At 40.5% G+C, this 25,151-nt stretch overlaps 1 protein-coding gene across 4 annotated transcripts in view; it reads right to left on the bottom strand.

Annotated features, from left to right (window-relative positions):
- Window positions 1-23,898, bottom strand: part of RNF180 (ring finger protein 180) — a 159,343-nt gene extending 135,445 nt beyond the window's left edge. For 2 of the 4 annotated variants that reach the window (XM_037150814.2, XM_037150816.2), the window contains exons 1-3: window positions 23,691-23,898; window positions 22,555-22,674; window positions 3,163-3,365 (exon numbers count right to left, since the gene is read on the bottom strand). The gene's annotated coding sequence lies outside the window, so the exon portion shown is untranslated. Of the gene's footprint in view, window positions 1-3,162; window positions 3,366-22,554; window positions 22,675-23,191; window positions 23,237-23,690 lie in introns of those variants that run through there. The other 2 variants (XM_053657432.1, XM_037150815.2) reach the window with 2 other exon arrangements.
- Window positions 23,899-25,151: the final 1,253 nt, after the last annotated feature.

Raw genomic sequence — 25,151 nt, 5'->3', positions numbered from 1 at the left:
CAGGAAGAAGAAAAAGAGGTCAGCGACACTATCTTCCGTATTATTCAGCTGTGTATCAGAACTACTATCTAACACAGGAGAAGTAAATAACAGGTATAAGGACTAGAAAGAGTAAGTGAAAAAGAAATCAAGTGCCTGTTATAAGACATGACATCAATTTTCTTTTTTGAGCTGCAGATGTTTCTATCTTCTTAGAATTATATAAATCACAATGTTAGCACATCTGTTTCCTGATACTTGGAGAAAACATGTATGGATAAATAGTACTTACATCATATTACAGACACAGATAAACACACACACCTCTGTGATGTAGGTGTGTGATATTTGATATATTTATTCCCTTACTCTGTTGATCTTCACCTCAGCCACATCACTTTCACTTACTTTGTGTATACAACTTTCATATATTGGTATCTATATTTGTTCTCAAATGTTTAAATTCAACTTTTGGACTTACTTTCTATACTGAAAGCATTGCCCTAGCCCCGATAGGTACATTTCTCACTAGTTTACATGGTAAGAATGAAATCATGGAAAATATTTTCTCACATTGTTACCCTTGTTTTTTTTTAAATAAGATTTTATTTATTTATTTCCAGACAGAGGAGAAGGGAAGGAGAAAGAGAGGGAGAGAAACATCAGTGGGTGGTTGCCTCTTGCACACCCTGCACTGGGGACCCAGCCCACAACCCAGGCATGTGCCCCAACTGGGAATTGAATGGGTGACCATTTGGTTCACAGGCCTTCACTCAATCCATTGAGTCACACCAGCCAGGGGTGTTACCCTTACTTGAAGATGTTATGTTGCTCAAAGGAATTTGCTAGGATACAATGTTAAATTAAGGAAAGAAGCTAATGAGGTACTTGGTAAGTTTCTGTGATATTAGTTATATGCAGTACTAATTTCTAATGTACTCTTAGTTGCTCAGTCTGGGTACTCATATAGAAATGCTCACTTTGTGAGAATCATCAAGCTGTACACTCACATTGCTTTCTCTATGTATTTTTTAAGTTATAGATTTAAAAAAAGATTTTATTTATTTTTAGAGAGAAAGAGAGGGAGAGAAACATCAATGTGTGGTTGCCCCTCCTGCATCCTGCACTGGGGACCTGTACTGAAACCCAGGCATGTGTTCTGACTGGGAATCGAACTGGCGACCCTTTGCTTTGCTGTCTGATGCTCGATCCGCTGAGTTACACCAGCCAGGGCTGTATGTATCTTATTTCAATATAAAAATTACTTTAAAAGCCTGCAGTGTGACTTTAGCCTTTTTTTGTGTTTCTGTGCTCCACTCCCACCAATATAACTGCAATCTTGTCTCTGAGAACAGTGGAGAAAGAATTCTCCATATGAAGTAATGTCTACAGTGACAATTTTCATCATCTGGTCCTAGATGTAAGGTCAGTTTGTCATGCTAGGTGGAAGTCAATGAACTCCAATGGGACAAGGGGTCAGAGGTGTATTTTCCTACCTCTGCCTATAAGGGGATTACCTATTATCAAGGAAAATTGGAGAATGGAGATATAGGAATGTGTCCCTGCTGCTCTCTCATTACAAAAGTGGCATAATCACTTTCACCATCAAATAAATGGTTAAATGTTAATGAAGACTTCTGGTATTTCAAATCTTGAATATATGGAATGGGCCAAGATAGAAAAATCTAACATAAAGTAAACCTCTCACATACAGACTGTAAACAAAAATCTGGAGATACCTTTCCAAAAAATTTTAAGGAAAATGTATTCAGGTAACAATGCGCAAACTGGGAAATGTAGTCCTTGGTATTCTCAGTTTGAACTGAGAATACTTCCAAATTGGATGGGATAGGTTAGGGTTTATAAAGGCAAAATTGCAAAGGAGCCGATCAAACATATTGATCGCTAGGAGCAAAAAGACCAGAAACTTACAACATTTGTTTTCTAATTGGTGGGGCAACTGGACTTTCAATAGTTGGCTGATTCAGTGAATAAACAAGTGGTGCTGTGAAGTGAGAACAATGTGTTACCAGGTGAGAACAATAAATACACAATCAATGAATTAAGTTTCATGCTTATCTCAGCAAGCCCTAGTTTCGGCCCAAGCCTGCAGAACAAAAAGGCTGTCTTTGATCACACAGTCACGGTACAGGGAGTATTATTTAACAATGATGCGAGGGCACAACTTATCAAATAGTACAATCAGCACAGGGGAGGCTGCTGCCAGTTCCAGAGCCAAGGAGGCCACAGTTATGCTCTGCAAGCAGCTTCAGAGCTCAAGCTGCAAAAATTCAAATTTTGGGTTACAAGGTATGATATTAAAATTCTGAGAAGTGCTCACAACAGCAGATTTGTATTTTTGTATTTCATGCACAGAACTCTAAATGTTAAATATCCTATTTTTTTCTATCAGAATAGTAAAGAAAAACAATTTTAAATTACTGTTTTCCAGCAATTTCATCATCTTTATATATGAACATCTAATTATTTGGGTAGAGAGAGGAGATGAATATGTTGAACACAGGAGGATTTCAGGGCAGTAAAATCATTGTTTGTCTTCCTATAACAGTGAATTAATGACATTATATATTTGCTAAAACTTATAGAACTACACATCACAAAGAGTGAACCATAAACTAAGGACTTTAGTTTAAAATAATAGATCAATACAGGGTAGACCAAAAGCAGGTTTAAAGTCCTAAACTAAGGAACTTAGTTTAAAATAACAATCAATACAGGGTGAGCCAAAAGTAGGCCTACAGTTGCGAGTACATGAAATACAGGGTTTATTCGTATATTATTTATTAATTATTATACTATTTTCCATATGAACAACGGTAAACCTGCATTTTCCTCACCCTTCCCTAATTCATCAGTTGTGGCAAGCACTCAACACTAACACAGGATGATAGTAACAGGAGACACTGTGTTAAGGGGAGAGGGAGTATATGGGAGCTTTCTATACTTTCTGATCATTTTTTTAAAAGCTAAAACTGCAATGAATTCTGTTGATTAAAAATAATTATTTTGATATCTAATACTAACATTATATGCTCAAGTTTATTAATATTTATTAACCTAAAGGGCAAGTTTGCTTTTGTCTTGGCTATTCAGAGAATTAAAAATAGCTTTTCCTTTGAAATTTGACAACATTGGTTTTCTAAGTGTAAGAAAAATTTCTACCTTGTCATTATGATCCTTGTGACTGGGTGGCTTAAACCACAGAAATGTTCTCTCACAGCTCAGTAGGCTGGAAATGAGATCGGAGTGCCAAAAATGCTGGGTCCTAGTGAGGGCTCTCTTCCTACTCTGTAGAAAAGCTGCCTTCTCTCTGGGTCCTCACAGGCCTTTCCACTGTGCAGTGCACTTCTGGTCTCTTCCTCCCCCTATAATGAGAATGGTCGTATTGGATTAGCACCCCACCCATTAATCACCTTTATTAAGGACCTATCTCTATTATCATATTGGGGATTAGGGCTTCAACACACAGATTTTGGGGAGAGGGGACACGATTCATTCTATAACATGCTCCCTCTGGGCCACAAAACGCATGTCCTTTTCATGTACAAAATACATTCACCCTATTTAACAGTCACCAAAGTCTGAACCCATTTCAGAATCAACTAAATCAAGTACTGGTGAGACCCCACTGTATCTGTGAACCTGTGAAGCTTGTTAAATTATGTCCTCCCAAATGAAATGGTGGGAAAGGCACAGGACAGACTAAGGAAAGGAAAGGAAGGAAAGGAAAGGAAGGAAGGAAAGGGAAGGGAAAAGAGGAGGAAAAGAAGAGGAAAAGGGAAGGGAGGGCAGGGGAGGGTGACAGGTCCCAGGCAAGTTCAAAACCTACCCAGGCAAATTCCATTAGATCTTAAGGCTCAACAACAATTCTCTTTGCCTCTGGCACCCAGAAGTGATGGCTTTGCCTTCTGTCCACTAGCATGGATGGCCAAGGACCCTCATCCACGGGAGCTGGACAGCCTAGCCCCTAAAACTGAGGAGGTGGACCCACACTCTGAAACTCGGGAGGGTACCACTCTGCCCTCTGGGCCTATGTGCTCTGGGCCCACGGAGGCAGTGGCTGTCCCGCTGCTGACCTCTGAATTACCTCAGGGTCATTCTTCCCTTTTCCTGAAAGATACGGCATATTCACAGACAGCTGTTTTTTATAGGTGTCCATAAATCAGTAACTCTTTCCTTTGTTCTCTTTAGTTCAAACTGGCTGAATAATCCTATCTCTATTACAGGTTTCTACAAAAAAAACTGACCAAATCCAAGGGTAATTACTTCATGGAGAGATTAGGAACCCAGTCCCATTGTAGTAGGTCTGTACCCTTATATCCCCATTTAACCTAAATTACCTCCTTAAAAGCCCTATCTCTAAACACACTTATGTTGGGGGTTGGAGCTTCAACAGACGGATTTGGTGGTACTGGGGCGGGGAGAGGGGGGTTAATGACACAATTCAGTCTATAACAGTGCCTAAAGAACCCAAACTTCTTAATTTTGACATTACTAGAATACTGCTTTATTGTTGTCTGCCCTGCTACAGAATGCATTGAATAAAAGCTCTGGCATAAATGAGAAAAATATGGAGTTGGTAATTTCTCAAAAGGTAATAGTCATTTGTTAGTGAACAAGAAAGAAAAATCAAAAAGTGAAATGGCCAAAACATTTGAGGTTTCCTTACTAATTATCTGTACATTTCTTAAAAATTGGAACAAAGTAAACACAAGATAAAAAGCCAAGGGAGGTAAAATTGGTAAGAGTGTTAAAGGAGTAATGCATACTTAATTAAAATGTAAAACACTAAACTGATTTATCCAGTACAGACCACCTCAGAGCAAATAATATTTCTAAATTTTGTTGTTTTAAGGAAAAAACTAATGAAACTACATTGCAAAGAAGGGTAATAACCTTCACTCTCAACACCATCTCACTACACCTAAATGATGCAGCATCTATAGCTCTTACGTCTGCTGAAGATTTGTGTAAAAGCAGGAGGACTGTGGACAAATATGTCAATGAGAGCACATTTAATGCCGATGGGATGAGCATCCTCTTTAATATACAATCAAACCAGTCATTAGCTCTTATACAGAAATGCTGCTGTGGAGAAAATGCAGACAGACTCTCAGTCTCACTCTGTTGCAATGCTGACAGTAATACAAAAAAAATCAGAACTACTTATGGAAATTTGAATATTTTTTAGATATACGTCTTTCCTGTATTTATAAGGTTAAAAAAATTTATTGGTTTCTGGCAGGACTGGCGGGTGCGGGTGTGTATGTGGATAACTACTGAAATCAGAGAGAAAATGACCTGCAGAATACTGATTGAGAAATGCTTCCCATACCCTCTGGGGACTTAAAATGTAAAACGTGCATACACTTTTTCTTTTCTTTCTTTCTTTCTTTTTTTTTTTTTTTTTTTTGCATAAAAGCACCTTTCTGTATTTGTAGCCATTAGACCAAGGCAATAATCAATCACCTAAAGTTTGCATGCTGGAAGTGCTTGGTACATTATGTCTCCAGGAAGTGAGAAGGAGTGCTTCTTTTGTAATATAAAGCAATAGCATACTGTTTATGTGAAAGAAATCTCATTGTTATGCAGGACAGAGCAATCCCAGAAGTAATCCACAACTGTTTTGCAGAAGTAGGCTTTGGAGCTAGTGATTATTCACATAAACAGAACATCTTTTCTAATTGTTGGGAATAAGCTACACAGATATTGATTATTTTGTAAAATTGATAAGATATCAGTTCCCCCTGCTGGTGTTGAATATTTTTGGTTAAGCATGTTATGAACATAGAAGTATTGAAAAAAAAAAGCCCAAATCAAGCAGACCACAAAAAAGAAGTATTAATAACACTGCAATCAACAGTTTGTGAAAAATTACAAAAACATAAATGACTGAGTTTTAAAAGCAAGTTCACATATTTGTGAACTATATAAAAACACATCAGGATCCCCAAAATAATTTTATATTAAGCAGAAATTAAATCAGGACCTTAGAAATATTAGTAGATTCCTGTGGAATCTGTATGCCTTATGTAGTTCAATAGATATTTCTAGAACATGTATTATTTAATGAAAGGTGGCTTGTAATTCAGGATCCCTCCCACATTAGCTATCCATCTTTGTCAAGAGTATCAGATACTTAACTTCCAGTCACGATGGCAGTGTAGGTAGACACTATTTACCTCCTCATGAAACCATAAAAAGAATTACCACTAAATTTCAAAACAAATAACACCTAGAACCATCAAAAAATACAGTTGTGTGGAAGTCCGGCAATCAAGGATTTAAAGAAGCCGCATTCATCCAGACAGGTAGGAAGGGCAGAGTTGTGAAGACAGGCAAAGAGGCAGAGAGAGGTGGTGTGGAGTGGAGAGGTGGTGGCGACAGTGGATTGGACAGTCCTACATTCAGGTGTGGTGGATAGAAATAGGGAGGGTTACCTTGGGAGCAAGCAATCTCAGCCCCAGGCCAAACCCCACAGCCCAGAGTTCCATCTCTGGGAAGATAAATCCCCATAATTTCTGGCTGTAAAAATCACTAGGGGTTTGGGCAGCAGAAGAAACTTCTGGATTTTCAGGAGGCTTCGTTTAAAGCACCCACACAAATTTAGAATGCATGCAAACCCACCGACTCTGAGATTCCCCACCAGGGCAACAGCTGGAGGGTGCCAGTTGCATACGGGAAGTGGGTGAAGTCACTGGAAATGGGTGAGTGTCAGGCAGACTTCCAGAAGCCAGGAAGCAGCATTGTCCCCTCTCCAAGCCCTCCCCTCACACAGAGCCACAAAGTGGTGAAGCAGGTTGCCCCACCCTGGTGATCACCTAAGGCTCTGCCTCACACAATTTACAGGTGCCTTTTCTACAACAGGCCATGCTACTAAGACAAGGAGTCAAAGCAGCTCTACTTATTACACAAAAACAAATATAGGGAGGGTGCCAAGTGGAGAAGACAAAGAAATATAGCACGAATGAAAGAACAGAACTCCAGAAAAAGAAATAAAATGAAGATAAACAATCTATCAGACACAGAGTTCAAAATATTGCTTACTAGGATGGTCAAAGCTCTCACTGTGTACAGCAACCAACATAAAGGAAGAAATGAATTTACACTACTACATGAAATAAAGAGAAATCTACAGAGAACCATGAAGGGAGGAAGAGGAAGCTGAATGCAAACCCACAATTTATAACATAAGGAAGAAACACACATTCAACCAGAACAGCAAGAAGAAAACAGAATTAAAAAAAATAAAGATAGTATCCCAGAAGGAAGGGCCTTCCGGGATACCTCCAAGTGTACCAACATCCGAATGATAGGGATGCCAGAAGGAGAAGAGAAAGAGCAAGAAATTGAAAACTTACTTGGAAAAAAAATGAGAAAAAAAGTTTTCTTTAATGTCCCTAATTTGGCAAAGTAAATAGACATACAAGTCCAGGAAGCACAGAGTCCCAAACAAGTTGGATCCAAAGAGGACCACACAAAGACACAGCAGAATTTAAATGCCAAAGGTTAAAGATAAAGAGACAAATTTTAAAAAGCACAAGAGAAAAGCAGAGAGTTACCTACAAAGGAGTTCCCATAAGACTGTCAGCTGATTTCTCAAAAGAAACTTTACAGGCAAGAAGGGAATGGCAAAAAGTATTCAAACTAATAAAAAGCAAGAACCTACAACCTAGATTGCTCTTATCCAGCAAAGCTATTATTTAGAATGAAAGGGCAGATAAAGTGCTTCCCAGACAAGGTAAAGATAAAGGAGTTCATCACCACCAAGCCATTACTACATGAAATATTAAAGGGACTTATTAAAAAAAAGAAGATCAAAACTATGAACATTAAAATGGCAATGAATTCACAACTATCAATGACTAAATCTAAAAAAACAAATTAAGCAAATGACCAGAACAGGAACAGAATCATAGATATGGAGATTATTTGGAGGGTTATCAAATGGGAGGGGAAATGGGATAATGGAGGAAAAGGTGACGGGATTAAGAAGCAAAATTGGTAGGTACAAAATAGGGGGATGTTAAGGATAGTACAGAAAATGAAGAAGCCAAAGAATTTATATGCATGACCATGGATGTGAACTAAGGGTGGGGGATTGCTAGAGGGAAGGGGAGTACCAGGAGGAGGGAAGCAGATAGGGAAAAATTGGAACAATGGTAATAGCACAATCAATAATATATATATATATATATATATATATATATATATATATATATATATATATATATATTTAAAGGGGGTATCAGGTTATTTCTAAATGGTCAATTCTATAATTCTAGTTTTGACAGCCACAGTAACTAAAATGGTAATTAAAGCCTACAATTTATTAAGTATAAAACTATCTAAATCATGAGTTATAGAGAGAGACCTCAATCTTCTTCAGTAATCATTTATGTTATGCACTTTGGGGTCTGAACATGTTGAAATCAACTTCAACAGCTTTTTACCTGTTTAAGTGATTCTGCATAATACAATGTTATTCATACCCAGACACATTTTTCTTGGAAAGCACCCAACTTTTATTGATAAAAAAGTACTCAATAGTTCAAACTACCTTTTCACCATGTAATCGGTTCTCACCTACCTTCTCTCTATTTCTCTTCTACCTTCCCTGGGCTTGCTGACTTCTTAGATATGACACAATGCATATTTAACCTTAAGGAGAAAATCAATGTGAATTTGATGCTATTGCAGTTACCAGATACTTCCTACCCTACCTTCTCCCACATCTTCTTAAGCTACACAATTGAAGTTGAACACCACCTCTCTATTCTTTAAATTTTTTTTCTCTTTTCTTTCTCTCACAAACATACTTCAGACACATGCTCTTGAATGCTCACTGCAGTCTTTCAATCTAAGTGACAGCTTTAAGAATTTTTTAAAAAGTCATCAAAGAAATGCAAACATTGTATAACTCTCTATTTTGATTAATTTTCCCCATTTTAACTGCTATCATTCTAGTAAAACAAGAAATAGTTCTAAAGATGAACAAAAGTAATGGAGGATCCATTCTTCTCACACACTTCTTGTCACACACTACATTCTTAGAGAGAAAATATATTACATACAGAATTAAAAGAGTGATGAGCAAAGCTGAAATATACTTTTCAAACAGGTGTGTGTATATTTAAATTCATATGTAAATCTTAGAAATCATTATATAATGGTCCACAGTTTTTGTTCCAAGAGATATGTTTAGTGTTTAGCCATTTTTGGAGATTTTTGAGCAATCTAGTATATATATAAACATATTTTAAATAAAAGTGCCAATAAATGTTTATTGGACCAAGAAGAGACAATAGCAAGAAGAAAATAAAATCAGGTGCTTAAAAAATTAATTTTAAGTTGTATTTTGAGGCTACAGATATTCTTTCAGTAGCATTTGCACAATTTATACTATTTTGTCAGGAAACACAAAGAAAAATAAATACCTGCATTATTAAAACATTTGACAGGGTGCCAGGAGGGTTCTAAGCCAGGTGGATATGAGAGAATAGGCAAAATTGTAAGAGTTTTCAGAGGAAAGCATCTAAGGATTGATCCTGAGGTCAAATACAAGGGAGGACCCCACACATAACAAAACAAATCTAACAGGAATTGTCTTCTGGAGGGTGGGACCCTTGTAGCACAGGTTTCCTGAAATAGATGAATATTCTTGGTACCCACCTTTATCAGCGTACTGTCTGATAGTGTTGTGAGAGGCTGCATTTGGCTTCAGTGAATTTTTTTTTGAAGACTCAGTGCATTTGCCCATTTCATGATGGGTGATTTAAAACTGCACCTGCCCACACCGTGCTTAATGTTCAGTAGTTTTTGATCAAATATGGCATGACCCTCATGCTCCACCCTTACTATTCACCCAGTCTCTCTCAGAGTGACATTTTTTTTGTTTTCCCAGATGAAAATAGTCCTCCAGTCAGAATGGCCATCATTAATAAATCAACAAACAGCAAGTACTGGTGAGGTTGTGGAGAAAAGGGAACCCTAGTGCACTGCTGGTGGGAATGCAGACTGGTGCAGCCACTGTGGAAAACAGCATGAAACTTCCTAAAAAAACTAAAGATGAAACTGCCTTTCAACCCAGTACTCTCACTGCCGGGACTATACCCTAAGTATCCTGAAACACCAATTCAGAAAAATCTATGCATCCTAATGTTCATAGCAGAGTTATCTGCAATAGCCAAGTGGAGGAAATAGCCTAAGTGCCCATCAGTAAACAAGTGGATCAAAAAACTGGGCTACATTTACACAATGAAATACTACATAGCAGAGAGAAAAAAGGAGCTCCTACCCTTCACAACAGTATGGATGGAACTGGAGAGCAGTACACTAAGTGAAATAAGCCAGGTGATGAAAGACAAATACCATATGATCTCACCTATAAGTGGAACCTAATCAATAATAAAAAACAAATGAGCAAAACAGAACCAGGGACTTGGAAATAAAGAACAAACTGCCAGTGACCAGAGGGGAGGAGGGGATAATGGTGTAAAAGAAGGGGAAGGGGCAAGCAAAGGAACATGAAAAGAAGACTCATGGGCATGGACGATGGAAGGGATTGGCTGTGGAAGTGGAGGGGCGGTGACAGGGTAGGGGAGAGCAATGGGGGAAAAGGTGGGACAACTGTAACTGAACAATAAAAGAAAAAACAGTTCTCAAAGAGAGATGTTTTGCTGATGTGAAAAGAGCTGAAACAAAAATGGCAGAAGCACTAAAAGTCATCAAAATCAATGAGTTCAAAAACTGTTTTGAGCAGTGGAAAAAAGTCTCGATAGAGACTGACTTCTAAAGATCAAATAGAGGGTGACTGAATTTTAAACATGTAAGAATGTTTACACACTTTTTTATAAACAAAATTCATTTTTGCAGGCCTCCCATAGAGCCTTCTTTTCCCAGATGCTCATCAGGCTGATTTCTTAGAAGAGTTTACATAAGGGCTAAAATCTGTTACTTTATGTGAAATGCATTATTATAAAGCATGATATAAACCAAAAGTTAATAATGAGGAGTTTTCCAACTTGCCATACATTTATTGCATAGTTATGCTATTTTTGATGGGTCAAGTGTCAGTAATCAAGAAAGGATTCTGTGAGAAAGTGGTAGAAAAGATAAACATACTAATGTGGCTTCAAACTCCTTTTTTCTTTTGGGCAAAAGAGTACTTACACAGGGAAGCTTTTGTTGGACACAGGGGCAGCTGTACTAGATTACTGCGCAAGACGGCAAGATAATGGAGATAAAAAAGGAGGATCTCTTTTTTAGTAGAAAAAGCAATGGACGGCCATACCACCCTGAATGTGGCTGATCTCATCTGATCTCAGAAGCTAGGAAGGGTCGGGCCCGGTTAGTACTTGGATGGGAGCACTCATCTGGAAGCTAAGAGGCTTGGGCTTATTTATTTTACTTATTTATCCCATCATCTCCCTAAAAGGGGTTTAAAGCTCCTAGTACTTTTATTGTTTTGTCTTTCCCGAACAAACTTTCCTTTGAATCATAGTTCACCAGTCACCAATGCCTCTGTTTGGTGTTCATGTCACTATGCCACCAGCAGTGTACTAATGTGTACATTTGTTTCTTCTTCTAAATTGTAGGCACCAGAGAATGAGCACGAGCAGTGTTGCAGGCCTTTACAGTTCTTCACAACACCACCAAATACGTTGCAGATAATACTGTGTGTGTGTATACATGTAAATACATAGATATCACTGAACTGAATTAGAGGCAACTAGAGCTGCTGTTCTCTCACTCTGGGCATTGAAAGGGCATTCTAGCAGATCACATAGAAACCACTATCTTCATTAAACTCACTTACAAGCCTAACTTCTCACTAAGTACATTTTATTGCTTTAAGTGGGGTGGGGGAGCCCAATTCAGAGACTAAAGTGAGATTTAAATTCTCATATTATTCTAATTTTAAATACTTGTCTTAGCATACCATTTGCTTCCGCAAAATCCTGCCCCCTCCTTCGTAAACTTACTTACTCATAATTAACGTTAGAAAAGAAAAATGAGAAAAAAGTAGCACTTTTCAATGGCTTAGTAGATTTAGTTTAAAAAAAATTCTGAGCATAAAGCAGAAGTATGGTCATCAGTTAACTCTTCTACCAGATAAACTCCATTTTAATGGGAAAACATCACTGCAGTAATCCAGCCAAAAGGTAAGGCTCAGGTCGGGGGGACGGCAGTGATGGAGGTAGATGGTCAAATTCTGGATGTATGTTGAAGGTAGAGCAAGCAGGATCTCCAGACGAACTGAATGTGGGGTCTGGGGTAAAGAACAATCGAGGATGACTCTACAATGTTTGGCAGGAGTAATGTCAGGATACGATGGCCATCAACTGCTATACAGAAGGAGGCAGGTGGCATAGGAGGGGCAAATCAGGAGTCCAGTTTGGATATTAATTTGAGATGTGCACTCAACTTTCAAACAGAGTAAGTACACAGCTAGGTTCAAGACTCTGGAGTTCTGAAGAGAGTAAGAGCGAGAGATTTAAATGTGGAATTGTTCTCTAAAGCCATGAACATGGAGGAATCTACAAGGCTGTGAGTGTGGCTAGAGAAGAGAATATGATACTATTAAGCCCTGGGTTCACTTAAATTTTCTGGGAGTCTAAATTCCCTCTCAATTATGTCTATTAATTCTTACCCATTTACTCCTGAGTTTTGTAATCTTGGAATATGAACTCATCTGTACCATGAGACAAGTACGGGACCCCGTTTGAGGACCTGTCCTTCCAGGAAGCACAGTTTCATACTGTATCTTCCAGGTGCTCACGGGACATCACCAGCACAGGAACACCTTTTAGGTCAGTTTCTCCATTGGAGGGTCCTTGGCTCACTCCACTAGTATAAACTCAAATCCTAATGTCTGAAGTTAAGAATTCTCAGGTGACTTGGGTGATGTCAGAATCTAAAAATGGATAAATAAAGGAAAAGGATCAAGTCAAGCACTTGTTCTGCCTTTATAGAGACTATTTCAGAGTAACCGAATCAGTTGGTGAGAAAATATTCTTCAGCATAGAGGAACCATGCTAATCAAATAGAATGATTAATGTAATCACCATTTTCAACCCCTAATAAAATGATCGATTTAGGGGAGAAAACATCAATAGATACTAAAAAGGCTAGAACAATGGAGCACTTTATAATGAATGTATAAGGCTGTTACTACCTGCACTTAAAGATCAATCCTAATATCCTAACTAAATGATCATAATTAAAAATAGGACAACTGTATTAGTTTGCTAGGGCTACAATAACAAGTACCACAGACTGGGTGGCTTCGACAACAAGAATGTATTTTCTCACAGTTCTGGAGGCTGGAAGTCTAAGATCAAAGGACACCAGGGTTGGTCCCTTCTGAGGTCTCCGATGGCTGTCTTCTCATGTGTCCTCACATGATCTCTCCTCTCTGGGCACCTATCCTGATGTCTCTTTATGAGTTCCAATTTCTTCTTCTCCTAAGGATGGCAGTCGGCTGGATTAGGGCTCACCTGGATAGCCTCACTGGAACTTAATCAGCTCTCTAAAGGCTCTTTCCCAAACACAGTCACATTCTCCAGTAGTAGGAATCGCTCTTCAGCAGATAATCACAGGACAGGGGGGTGGGGTAGGGAGGGGAGAGGTGGGGACACAATTTAGCCCACAAGGACCAAACATCATGTGCCCCCTGAAGTAATGCAACTGGAAGTACTCAGCACCATGTATGTTCTTAAAAAAAATAAATAACCAGATTGACTCAAACATTAAATCTAAGAACCACTGTAAGGATACCGGAGGAACTTGTTAAATGATACCATGAGGATACTACTAGCCAAACAGAATGTGGAAAATTCTACAGTGAAAATGACTTGCTTTCTTCAACAATGTTTTCAAAGAAGGAAGGGCATTATAGAGATTTAAGACATCAATGAAATGCAATGTGTAGACCTTATCTGGACCTCGATTTAAACAAAACTTAAAAAATATTTTTGAGGCAACTAGGGGAACTTACACATGAGCTAGGTATTGGATGATAAAGAACTGTTAATTTTGTAAATGTGATATATCATGCTGTTATGTTTTTAAAAGGTCTTTAGGTTAGAGATTAATGTTATAATTTGGGGTACTTACAGGCAAAATTATATAATGTAGAAACAAACAAGAATAACAAAACTGGCTGATATATACACAAAGATTCACTATTCCATCCTATTTTTCTGTATGTTTGAAAATTTTTATGTTTTTTTTTTTAAAAACTCAATAAACAGACTTTTCAGAAGAGACTTTTTCCCCACTTTCTACTCAGAAACTAGGCCAACATGAACTTCCTTATAGTATCTCTGTAAGTGGACCATGTTTTTCCTAACCTACTGTTCCGCTAGAAGTGTTGCCTTTCCCAAGTCCTGGCTGGACTTGGGCGGGTCTCATTTGCCAACTCTCTCCCTCATGTGTACCCAAGGCCTTGGTCTCCTATGTGACCATGAATATTAAAACCCAAGCCTCTTTTTTATGGCTAAGTAGTATTCCACCATATAAATGTCCCACAGTTATTTTATCCACTCATCTACTGACGGACATGTGGGCTGCTTTCATATCTTGGCTATTGTAAATAATGCTGCTATTAACATAGGGGTACTTATGTTCTTTCAAACCAGTGTTTTGGGTTCCTTCCGATATATTCCCAGAAATGGGATGAGACTAGGATGACAGCTAAGGTATTGGGGAGGTTAGGGGATGGAGGGATTGAGCAAAAGGAAAAAGGACTCATGGACATGGACATGGACACCAGTGTGGTGACTGGGGGGCAGGGCAGTGACGGGGAGATAAGAGGACTAAATGGTAATGGGGGAAAAAAAAACCCTCCTTTAGACCAGTGAGCCTAACAACCTCACCCTAACACCAAGGGTAGTTTTTATGTCATGTCTACTTGCAAAGCCCCTGCCCTTTCCTGGGCTTTCATTTACTTTGTTACATGTTCATCTATGCATCTATGTATATAGTACTTAAATATGTTATCAAATATTTCTAGAGAAGTTCAAAGGTATTTGCAGCATAGGTTTTTAGGGTATAACTGGAAGCTTCCCTTTCAACCACTACAAGAAAAAATTCTAATTCCTGTTATTTGGCAATGTCACCACAATTATAGTCACAATCCTTGGGATTTGTTCTGAAAACTTCAAATTTCTGAAGGGAAGAGGTGAAGGGAGGAGACTGAAAGTGGATTGAGGACAAAAGTTTCCTTTCTAGCTCTTTCAAAAACACAGGCTGGGACAGAAATGTTCTTTAACAGACTGAAGAAGAAATATGGGGGGAGGAAGATACTTCATTCCATATATTCAATGAACAACAAACTAAGGCATGACCTCAAAAATTCTAGGCCAGAAATTATGGTTCTAGTCACCAAGTTTAACTTTATGAAAATATGAGGCATTTTATTCTCTGCTGAAGGTGGAGTTCTTGTGGAAGATGCAAAATGAATCATTTTCCTGCTCCCTTCAGTGGCTTCCTAGTGCTCTGCCGACCAGGCTGCTGCCCCTGCTCCGCCCAGTGTGTTCTGCAGGCCGACAGGACAGCCTTCTTCCAGCAACTCCCACCCACTGACTCCCTGCCCCTCCTCTGGTCCCTGGGGCCCCGGGTCCTGGGGTCCCTGCAAAGCTGGCCTCTAGCCTCTAGAACGTATTGCCCTATCTTCCAAGTCTCAGCTGAAACTTAAGCCCCTTTCTGCGGGGTGTGACCAGGGTCTTCCTTAACCTGTTATTCCCCTCAAGAGGCCTTTCTAGTTTTCCTCAGAATAATTTTCACACTTGCTCCACGTCTGTCTCCCTTACTGAGCCGCGGACTCCTGGACGTTTAACCTGTGGTGGTGCCCACACAGCAGGGGGCCCTGACAGCTCGAATAACGAGCGAGTGGGCAAGCGAGCACCAGCAAGACAAAAAAAATAAATCGTGCTCTCCGAGCTCTCCTGACAGCCGGGACACAATCTATTGGCATAACCAGGATAAATTTCCCAACCACCATCAAAGAAAAATGGTCTCGGCCTTATAAAGCTATTATTTAGAAAATGACTCTTTAAAGACTATTTTAGAACACAGACTGGGCTTCAAGACGTCAGGTGTAGTTTGATAAGTATATGTTGCTGGATGCATTAAAATTATTTATAACTTCTTTATGAAGCTATCCATTAGAAAACAGTACTTTTTCTTTCATTTTTTGGCAATTTGAATTATATTTTATTGACCCTGCTATTACGGTTGTCCCAATTTTTCCCCCTCAGCCCCTCTCCACCCAGCACCCTCTGCTCCCCCATCCTTGTTCACGTCCACGGGTCATGCGTACCAGTTCTTTGACTACTCCATTTCCTACACTGTACTTCACATCCCCATGGCTATTCTGCAACTACCTATTTGTACTTCTTAATCCCCGCACCTCTTCACCTGTTCCCACGAACCCCCCTCCCATCTGGCAACCATTGAAATGTTCTCTGTATCTATGCTTCTGTTTCTGTTCTGCTTGTTTATTACTTTGTTTTTTTAGATTCAATTCTTGATATGTGTTTACTGCCATTTTCAGTACATGGTATATGCTCCACACTTTTTAAACTAAAATCTCTACATATAAACATAGAGTCAGGGGTTGGCATTATTTTAAATAAGCACCAGCTGCTGTTTTTAACTGCGGCACTAAGTGGCATTGGCTCCTTTGATCATCGGCATGTTCCTGTGAGTTAGGGACCATTAACTTTTTATATCGATGAGGAAACTGAGGTCCAGCCAAGCTAAGTAACTCCCCAGTCTGTTCCCATCATTCTGTGAGCAGGAAGTGCAGATGGTAAGGTATGAAAGCAGTAACTAGCTCCAAGCTTCAAAACCTACATTCAGTCTTGATCAGTGTTCCAGTGACACCAGAAGTATTCTCCTTTAGCCACAGTAAAAATAAAGCAGGGCCTGATCAGGCAAAAAAAAGTCCACAAATCCCTGCCCACACTCCTGTCTTACCACAGAAATACTGGTACTTTGGTAGCATTTGCTTTGCTATTGTGTACTCCCTTGTTTGGAGTTATGGAATCCACATTACGACATACACAGTTTGTTCTCATTTATCCTGTTCTTGTATGTGGAGCACTGTCTGGCAGCGAATGGGTCCGCAGATAGCCCTCCTATACAGTCCTCCTTCAGCACGCACTGCCCTGAAATTTGGTGATGCTCTTAGATGGTATACTAAGAGGAAGCTTTTGCCTGTAATTCTAAAACAGCTGTGCTACACTGATTGTTTCTTCCATCTTCCCATTCAGCGCGGCCCTTAGAGACTTCTCAGGTACATAGGGTTCACCCTGCCTTCTTTGTGTTTCCAGACACCTGATGCACTCACTCCTCCCACACTCCGAGGTTACTCATGACTCTCGTCATGTGGATGTGACATCCAGTTTCACATCAGACCCATTCGTGGTGATTATTAGTAAGATCCCCTAATGAAACATATTCAATTTGTAAAATTTTTTTGTAGTTCAATTTTTTGAGAATAACATTTAAGAAAGCAGCATTTGCACTTTCCCCGTCATACAAATCTTACACAGAATTCCAAAACATCAACGGACCAAAGTGGTTAAATGGTTAAGCATTTCACTACTTGCAGAAGCCCTGAAGCATGAATTGAGCACTCTGGATGTGAAACACAGGACTGTGGTGTCTCACAACCAGAGTGATATTTACCAAGTCTCTGAAATTAATACTACAATTCCTTTCAGTAATACATCTTCCTTTGTTCCACAGTATTTCAGAGGCTTCATTTTAGTTTGCTTTATTTCTTTTTCTTCCTATACATTTCAGTCATGGGGAGATCGGCCCAGACTTGGTGTTAAAGAGAGAGAGAGAGAGGGAAGCACCCATGGTCCTGCCCCTGCCCACCTGCTCAGACCTGCGGTGGCACAGCTTGCTGATACACAAAGCACCCAACCAGAACACAATTTTCCCGTCTCGAACAGGCCTTTTCCACTGCTTTTCCGTTTGCTACCCTGTCCTTCGAGTGGGCATCTGGCATTACCTTCTATTGCCAGTTTGCCTGGGAGAAGCACTACCATGACCCACAAAAACAACTGTAACTGCAATTGCTGCTATTTATTATCACCAGGGTTCTTGCATCCCTGGTCTCTAAATACTGTGGCACCCACTGCAAACCTCCTACATTCTGCCTTAGGTCTTCCTAGAATTTGCTGGGAACACAGAAAGTGTTCTGCCCTGCAGAGTAGTAACGAGAGGCAGAGAAGACTGTCTTCCCAGTTTGCTAGTTGGTAGAGGACCTAAGTATCTGGGGGATGTACTGAAGGGGCAGAGAGAAGCCTCTTGGCCTGTGTTTATCATATTTATCAAACAGTCCGTACCAAGAGGCAAAGGTGGGATGGCAGTATGCAGGGCTGATGTAGAGAAATCCCTCTCAATAGAATACAATCTGTTTCTTACTTAAGGTCACTTCCTTCTGCTTTTTTAGGAGGGTTTTTGGTTTTGTTTTCTTTTTGCTTTTCGGTTTTATGGTGAGATTTCATTTTATTCTACATCTTCATAGGAAACTAATGAAAAATTAGAAAAAGCTACCCTGGAGGCTGTTATTTAGATGCAATTTTGAACTAGGGAACTTTTACATAAATTTTTAAAGCTTAATAATTTTGTGTATATTTCAGTAATAAACTGTGTGGAATGTTTAGCTGAAAATCTTAGGAAGACTCAGGTTGTAACTATATGCTAAGCCTCAAAACTGTTGCAAAAAACAGTCAATTATATTGATAAGTTTAAAATACCTTTATCTTTTTGAACTTCAGTATAAGAAAATACAAACAAAATTAAGAGAAAACTCAGAGACAGAAAGAAGAAATCCGTAAATACTATAAGCATACGGTTAATGTCTGTAGTTAATTCGACAGCACAAAAACTTAAAAAGACAAATATCCAACAGAAGGATTAACAAAGACTATGAAAGCACAATTCCCAGAAGAGGAAATCAAAAGAACCAACTATCAAAAGAAAAGTACTCAACTGCACCAAAAATCAGGAAAATAAAAATTAAAACAAGATACATTTCACACCAATCACACTGGGAAAAATGTAAAAAAGTCTAACATTACCAAGCAGAAAAAAGATATGAACAACAAGAATCACATGAACCACTACTGGGAGGTATAACTAGGCACATTCTGAAAAGCAATTTGGCAAGATCTGGTAAAGAGGAAATGTTCACCTGTGGAGTTTTAGCACTACTCTTAGGTTTGTATATGCCTAAAATAATATTATATCATATAGAAATGTTAACTTTAGCAACATTTTATGGTAATAGCAAAAAGTTGGAAACAACCCAAGTGTTCATCAATAGGGTATTTGACAAATACTTTTTTGTTCATTGATACAATGTAATACAATGCAATACAATGCAGGAATAAAACTAAACCTGTATATATCCAGGAAAAAATTCCCAAGTATGTGAAATAGGAAAAAGGCTGCAGAAATATACACAGCAGAGAATTATACACACAACATAATTACGTTACAATTTTTTAAAGCATGTACAACAATGTTATATTTGTTTACTACACATGCATATCTAGCCAAAGTATAAAAACATGAATGGGGCACCAAGTTTAGGAAAGTGGTGGCCTCCATAACACTGGGGGCTTAAAGGATGGAGAGGATTTAGATGGTAAGTAAAGTGGAGAGGAACAGGCATCATGATGAAGGAAAATAATAGAAACCAAGACACTTAGCTAGTTCAAAGTCAAACACGTGCAGCTACATATTTATTAAACAATGTACACATCATCCAGAAGCTAAGTAGCCTGTGAAAAGAATAGATTCTACCTTAAAATCAAAACTCTGAGCAGAGTATGACCAAAAATATGTAGCTTAGCTTTAATTTCTTTCTCTATGAAATAAATTTTGAGAAGATAGCCCCCTATTTACTTATTATATCACTGGCCCACAGGTTACACTATTCATTGCATGCTGACTAAACTGGTGCCCATAATTCAATTCTGGCCCTTTGGATAATTTTTTTCAAAAGGTTTTAAAATAGGCCTGGCCATTCTCATTTAGATTAATTCTCATGCTTATCTGTACTTTTGTGAAGAATGATTTGAAGTTGCTTTTAAAGCCTGTGCTAATGATAGGTTGGTTGTTTCTAAGGTTTTCCAGCTACTAAACCAACAGTGATGGTAAAGAGATTATGGAATTTGAGGATTCTTTTATTATTATTATTATTACTTTTATTATTATTAGAATAATCTCCTCTACTTCTCCTTGCTACAAATTATCAAGATAAAAATGTAGTGATTCCAATTTTCTCAACTAGCTTTTATAAGAGACTTATCATTCAAGTCACTCCCCAAATATTTTCTAAAATCTAAGCAACACCTTATTAAGCAAGTAGATGTTTACTGTACCAAGAACACTCAGTTTTTATAGATATGATTTTTACACTTTATTGTATTCAAGGGCCAAAACAAGACATTTTAATGTAAGCATTTTTATGCCATATTTTATTAGGGACTGTCTACTTATTGCGGCTTTTTAAAAAGATTTTATTTATTTATCTTTAGAGGGGAAGAGAAGGAGAGAGGGAGAGAAATATCAGTGTATGGTTGCCTCTAGTACATCCCCTGCTGGGAACTGGCCCCTGCTGGGAACTGGCCTGCAACCCAGGCATGTGCCCTGACTGGGAATTGAACCATGATCCTTTGATTCACAGGCTTGCGCTCAATCCACTGAACCACACCAGCCAGGGCTACTTTATTGCGGCTTTGATAAGGGGAAATTGTGACTAGATTTTGAGAATGGACTATTAAATTTCCAAATTTAGGAAAAAAGTGTATGTTGTATAAGAACAGATATCCTCATAGGTTCCCGGGCCTCCTTCCTTCCTGAGTCAACCAACTACCTTCTGCCAGAAGAAGGCAATCGAAGACGAAGTAAGGTCAGAGATTAGAGTGAGGGTCAGAGGAAAGGTACAATTCATGGATGGGGTGGGATGGGCATGGACCATTATCTGGGAGACAAACCATGTGTATAACGAGGAGATAATCTTTACTTTCTCATCTTAGAAAGGACTATTCTAGGGGAAACGTCTACTTGTCCACTGATAATTTACTTGCCACTTCAATAACATGCATATTGCCTTGGCTGGTGTGGCTCAGTGGGTCGAGTGCCAGCCTGGTAACAGAACAGTCACTGGTTAGATTTCCAGTCAGGACACATGCCTGGTTTGTGGGCCAGGCCCCCAGCTGGAGGCATGAGAGAGGCAACTGGCTGATGTACCTCTCACACATCAATGTTTCTCTTTCTCCCTCCCTTCCCCTCTCTCTAAAAATAAATAAATAAATAAATAAATAAATAAATAAATAAAATTTTAAAAATTAAAAAATAGTCTGCATCTCAAAATCTGTGACTTTTCTCTAAGTTATTCACTCTGTTAAACAAGGAGATCTGGCTGCTAAACAGTGGAACTATTTTCTATTTAAATATCAAAAAAATAGTACCCCTTTATTTTATATGCTCCTGATTGTGCATTTATTATGAAGGACTGTAGTATATTTGCAGCCAGAGTATTATCCCTGTTCTCAAGCTACAGACTGCGTAGAAAATTACCTACTTCTAACTGTTCCCTCAGAAAATGATTTCATCTGCTTATCAAAAAACTCCTTCATGGCCCTGGCTGGTGTAGCTCAGTGGATTGATCGCGGTTCGATTCCCAGTCAGGGCACATGCCTGGGTTGCAGGCCAGTTCTCAGCAGGGGAACTCACAAGAGGCAACCATACATTGATATTTCTCTCCCTCTCTCCTTCCCTTCCCCTCTAAAGATAAATAAATAAAAATAAAAAAAAACTCCTTAATGATTTTAAGGATCTCCTTAACTGCTACTATAGTTATAACATACTTCTGGCACTTATCACATATGATATACAATATACATAATATTATAAAACTTTTAAACAACACAGAAATGAAGAAAATGAATGCATCTTATAACTGAGGTCATCAGAAAAATCTGTTGCACACACAACTTGCTAATAACTTTTGAAAACAGCAATTTTATATGTTGATGAAGCCATTTTGACCCAGCTCTATTACATCCAAACCACAACATGGAGACAAGTTTTATAATTCTAAATTATAAAGATATACACTTGCATTTTTGTAAAGTTCAAACTTTTACATGAAATATACTCCAACTTAATACTGTCCCAGTATTAAATGTTATTTTTTTGTATGAGAAAATAAAACTTGCTACGTGTTATTTAAAGATACCTAGAAACTCACCTCTCCATTCTACTTAGTCATTAAACACACATTCAGGGTCTCTGCTACAATGACCACTAAGTATTTCTGGGTCCCAGTGGCAAACGTTTATTAAAGATTTCACAGATGAAAGACAAAAGAAATGCAGTCCTTACTACAAATAAGATCGTTGGATCCTATCCAACAACTGAAAGGATTCTCTTCTCGCCCTGGCCTGGGGGCTCAGCTGGTGGGAGCTTCCCCTGCACAAAAAGGTTTCTGGCTTGATCCCCATCTGGGCACATACATACCTAGGTAGTGGGTTCAGTCCTCCGTCGAGGTGCATACAGAGGCGACCGATCCATGTTTCTCTCCCATATCAGTGTTTCTTTCTCTTCCTCTCTCTCTCACTCTTTCCCCTTCCGCTCTCTCTAAAAAAAATAATATATCCTCGGGTGAGGATTTAAAAAAAAATACAGAAATGAGTCTTGTCTTTTAAGTATCACTTTTAGGGGAACTATTCCAGGAGTCTAGAAGAACAACTGCATTTTTTAAAGAAAGGTTTTAGTAATTAATGAGAAGTTAAAATACAGTATCAGGCACTCTGAGCGCTAAACTCTGTTGGAGATTGAGTGGACGGAGGACAACTGTCAGCCAGGCAAGCTCCAGTCACAGCTCCCACAACTGCTGGACACCTGGTCTCGTTAAGACCATTTTTTCCTTGTGGGTGCCTCAGCTGTCTAGTCTATAAAATGGGGTCATTTAATAGTAACCTGCCTACACAATGCTCCTTTGAAGTTCACTAATGAATGCTCTGCCAGGTGCACTTAAAACTATTAGATGCTACAAAAATACTGGGTACGGTTTCTAGAAGAACACAGCCATTTAAACCTGCTGGTGTTAATTAAAGCACTAATGGCCCAGCCCGGCCCCTCCCCGGGTGCTTACCCGGGACCCGCGCGTCGCAGCCCGGCTGCCCCTCCGCCCCGGGCCGCCCCCGGGACGGAGCCGGGACGCCGACTGCGGAGCGGACCAGACAAAAGAGAGCGGCTCAGCGCCGAGGGAACGGCCGCGGGGGTGCCGTGCGCCGACCGTCCCACCCGCGCCCGGAGCCCAGCGGACGCGGCTCCCCAACTCCGACCCGGAGCGCGTCGCACCCCGCGCGCCCGCCACGCCCCCGGCGCCGCGCCCGGCCCGGCTCCAGCCCCGAGTAATTCCACCCTCTCGGCCGGCGCTGCCCCGGCCGCCGCGGAGCCTCACGTGCGAAAGTTGAGCCGCCGCAGCACCACCTGAGGCCGGGGTGGGGGGTCCGGCGGCGGCGGGGCCCGCCCAGCCCAGCCCTCGGCGCGTCCTCCCCGGGGGAGCGCGGCCCGGAGCCGCCGGGGCCGGGCAGTGCGGGGCCCAGGCCCCCGGGGAGCACGGGCCGCGCTCGGCCGCCGCCCCTCACCTGGTCCACGAACCCGAGCCGAGCCGCCGGCTCCCCCTCCTCCCGGCGCCCGCGGGCGGCTCCGAGCGAGGGCTCCGCGGCTCCGGCGCGGCGGGCCGGTGCGCGGAGACGGGAAGCGACAGGAGCCAAACCCCGCGGAAGGCGCTCGGCCCCGGCCGCCGGGAGCCCCGCGGCCTGGTGTGCGGCGTCCCGGCCGCCTCGCCGCCGCCAGCTTCGCTCACCCGCGTCCGCGGTTCCGGCCCGAGCCGCGCGCGTGGGCGGCGCCGCCCCTGACCCCGCGCAGCCCCGCGAGCGGCGCAGCCGCGCGGCCGGGCGACCCGGGCAAAGTTGTTCCCGTGCGCGCGTTTCGCGGCGCAGCGGGGCGGCCCGTCCCGGCCCCACCTGCGGTTTTCGTCGCGAGCCCACCTGCCGGTCCGTCCGGGGGCGTCCCCACCGTCCGCCGCTGGGCCCGAGACTCTTCCCGGGGCAGCACCACTACCTGGGTTCAGTTTCCGCTTCTAACATCACTCCCTAAATTGTTTACCTTTTTGCGCCTACGGTCCCACCTGTGTGCGACTGAGAGTCACCACGGACGAGTTCCAGAAGGTGACCGGGCAGGTGAGGGGATGACAAGGAGGCAAATCGAAGCGCTTATTCAGGGAGCGAGGGGGCCGCTTTGAGTCAACACTGACTTGTTACCAGTAGTAAACGCTGGATTCAGAGCAATGAAAATAGATGATCAAAAGGCTATAAATAAGGTTTGGAACACAAGCACCAAGTTTTATTAGTTGGCTTCAGGAAGGGAAGGAAGCTAAGGAACCTCAAAAGGCTATCCAGCTTTTTCTGACTTTGCCTGAAGTGGCTTATTTGGAGTCATGTCCCAAGGCTAGGGCTGTGTGAAATAAATTCCCACCTGAAAATCCGATGAAATCGTTGACAAAACCAAACAAAGACATGTCAGGGAAACATTAAGTGAATATACCTTATGAATAGTAACACAAAATCCACAACAAAAAACTAGCGAAGCAAATCCAGCAACATAGGTAAAAGCATTTTACAACATGCTCAAGAGGCATTTAGCTAAGGAATGCAAGGTTGGCTCAGCAAACAAAATTTACCAATGTAATTCACATATAATAAAAGAAAGGATAAAGACCACAACATCATCTCAACGTACAACAAAAAAATACATTTGACAAAATTTAGCACGTTTTAATGAAAAACACTCAACAAACTAGGAATAAAAGGGAAATTCCTCACAACTTGATAAAGGGTACCTATTTTTTTTAAATGAACATCATACTTAATGGTGAAAGAATGAATACTTTCACCTAAGATCAGGACTAAGACAAGGATGCCATTCTTGCTACTTTTATTCAACACTGTACTGCAGGTTCTAGCTCAGGCACTTACATAAAGAAAGAAAAATTTTAATAGTAAACAGATCAAATAGAAGAAAGAATCATTAAAGAAAACCAGGAC

This window comes from Artibeus jamaicensis, unplaced genomic scaffold, assembly GCF_021234435.1.
Source record: "Artibeus jamaicensis isolate MK-2021 breed Jamaican fruit bat unplaced genomic scaffold, CSHL_Jam_final scaffold_369, whole genome shotgun sequence".
NCBI lineage: Eukaryota > Metazoa > Chordata > Mammalia > Chiroptera > Phyllostomidae > Artibeus > Artibeus jamaicensis.
This window is presented reverse-complemented; position numbering and strand designations above follow the sequence as displayed.